Raw genomic sequence first — 3,032 nt, forward strand, 5'->3', positions numbered from 1 at the left:
AAAATGCTATTCAGTTTGCATTTCAAGCTAAATCTGTCAAATCTGCACTTTCTGAAACAACATGAGAACCAAAACATAACCATCCTTCAAAATTTGCACATATTCAAATTTTGCAATGCAGTTCACCAACCAATATTTACAAAAATTTATATTTTAGGGGAAAGTGTGCATAAAAATGAATTTATTAGTAGAAATTTTCAGTAAAATGCTGTCAAATTTTCCTGAGGTTTTTTTTAAAAAACAAAAATCTCAAATTGCTGCAGAAATGTGAAGAACTGAATGTAAGACTGGAAACATAAGAAACAGAGAGAACTGAAATGGACAGATTTTTCCATCCCTACTTTTGAGTAGCCTACAGCCATACTGCCCTGAACATGTTGGATCTCATCTGATCTCAGAAGCTAAGCAGGGTCAGGCCTGGTTAGTACTTGGATGGGAGACTGCCTGGGAATACCGGCTGCCATAGGCTTAGAGGAAGGCAATGGTAAACCACCTCTGAATGCCTCTTACCATGAAAACCCTATGAATATATCCAAAAAAAAATTCATAGGGTAGCCATAAGTCGTAATCGACTTGAAGGCATATAACAACAAAACTTTTGAGTACACATGTATAGGATTAGTCTGCATGTCCTATTTTGCCAACGTGTATTTGTTAAATGGTTGTAAGCTCCTTGTCAATAGGGAGCCAATGTTAGTGAAGTCACTTAAATAACACAGATAGAGTCCAGAGAGAAAAGTTCTGATAACACTTATTGACCAAATTGAACAACAGTGTGTGATTTGAGGGGAAAGGAACAGAGAGGTTTTATATTTCTTCATTCATTGTGGTCATATGTAAGACCAAACATACAGAGGAAAGCTCCCTCAGAACCACACAGCCAGAGGACGGGCTAGTGCTGCCAAGCTGCCTTCAGCACTTCAGAGGAGAGAAAGATGCTCCATTTTTAAAGGGAACACTTTTTCCTCTCCTGAGAAACTTGAATACAAACTGCTTTCTCTGGAAAGAAAAAAATGCTTGTGTGGGGTGGAGTGTGTGATGGGCTTTAACTATGGGGCAGGATGTAGAAGGGGTCTCAGTGCAGGGCAGCATTTTTGTAGGTCCTTCAGTGTAGGGCGGAGTTACTGGGGGCTTGTGTTGTGTATGGGACTGGAGGTTTGCAGTGTGTGGTCTCCTCTGTTTCACTATTTGACCAGTTAAACACATGGCATGCATCTTGCAGGAATACATTGCTGAAGAGACCTATGTCACCGGGTTGTTGTGAAATTAGATACTGAAAAAGAATCACCACTGTTCTCCTGGAAAACCTCCTGTGTTCAATGTGGGGTGGGACATGTGTTTCAATGTGGAGTAGTGTGTTTTTTTAGAGAAGGATCAGTGTTGGACAGTGTATGTGGTGCTCAGGTGTGTGCTTGGGGTTACAGTGTGAGGTAAGGTGTGCAAGGATTGCAGTGGGGTGGGTACATGCATGGCTGTGGAGTATATGGTCTCCCATGACAGTTTCTCATGTTTCCAAATGTGCCCAGAGATCCAAAAAGGTTGGTGATATCTTGTCTAATAACTGCATTACCTTGTCATCTGAGGGGTGCAGTGGGGGTGTATGTGTGGTTATGGGGTGAGGTCTTTCATTTCAGTTTCTAAAGTTTCCAGATGTGCTCATCGGCACAAAAAGATTGATGAGCTGTCATCTATCCACTGTGATATTTCATTATTAAAGTATAGGCATTGCACATAGCATTAACTAGATGGCTCCCTCTGAAAACATGGCACTCTTGGCAAAATTTTAACTTCACTTTTGTTTTCAGTTATTCACTGAAAGTTGCTTCCCATAGTCTTTAATAGGGCAGGAAAACCTTAATAACTTTTGAACCACTAATCAGAACTTCACCAAACCAATAAAACCATGTGCTCCACAATAAGTCTGAATGAAGTACATTTGTAGTTTTCACCAGAACGGGAAAGAAACATACAATATGCTTTCTTAAAAACTGGAAAAAATAGTATCAAAGAGACAGTTGTCAGCACTTTTAAACTTGCTATATCCATGGCTATTGTTATCAGAACAGTTTGAAATTTGGCACTTCTTTTTTTTCAATAATTTTTATTCAAATTTTCATAAAACATACAAGACGAAATCATAAAACATTCAAAGACAAAAAACAAAATCAAAAATAGTTAAACAAAAAAAAATAAATAAATAAAAATAAAAATAAAAATAAAAAATAAAAAGTAAAATATTGACTTCCCATTTGTCAAAGATCAGATCAGTTATAAATCTATAATATATAACAATCCTGTCTCTTAAGTCATATTATAAAATCACTTTCCTCCAATAGTTATCTTACTTAATCATCAAATCTCATAAACATTACTTTATTCTTTCCACAAAAAGTCAAAGAGAGGTTTCAATTCTTTAAGAAATATATCTATCAATTTTTTTTTCCAGATAAGCATATCGATTAATCCATCTCATTACTAATTATGATAATCTTATTGTCATAACCATAGTCAAAATAAACATTTCAATTAATCCATCACATCAGAATCTGTTAGGTTCAGTAATTTCAGTAGCCATTGTTCTATTATCCCTATTAGTTCCATTTTCCATCTTCCATCTTCAGTAGTCTTGTTAAGTCCAGTAATTTCAGTATCCAATCTTCCATTATCAGTATTCCATAATAATCTTGCTGTCAAAGCCATAGTCATATAGTAAGAGTCTGATGGGAATTACCTCTATCCCAAATATTTTCTTGCCATCCATTCTGAATAGGTTGCTGAAATACTGCTGTAAAATCATATCTCTGTTCTTTTTTTCAAAATACACTAGGTCATCTCTTGAAAGTTTTTCCATTGTCACATGGCTGCAGTTAATTCCATAGATTTTCTCTATATTGGGCTCCATCACGTCATTCCAGTCCAGAAGATTATCCATGCCATTGATAACTTTATCTCTAGAATCTTCATTAATTTCTTCAGAGATAACATTGAGTTCCAAACAATAGATTTTATTTCTAAAGTCCATAGACTCCAAA

At 36.1% G+C, this 3,032-nt stretch overlaps 1 pseudogene; it reads left to right on the top strand.

Annotated features, from left to right (window-relative positions):
* The first annotated feature begins 350 nt into the window (after nucleotides 1-350).
* LOC133384639 (5S ribosomal RNA) lies at nucleotides 351-469 on the top strand (annotated as a pseudogene).
* The last annotated feature ends 2,563 nt before the right edge of the window (nucleotides 470-3,032 follow it).

Source organism: Rhineura floridana, chromosome 4 (genome assembly GCF_030035675.1).
Source record: "Rhineura floridana isolate rRhiFlo1 chromosome 4, rRhiFlo1.hap2, whole genome shotgun sequence".
Taxonomy (NCBI): domain Eukaryota; kingdom Metazoa; phylum Chordata; class Lepidosauria; order Squamata; family Rhineuridae; genus Rhineura; species Rhineura floridana.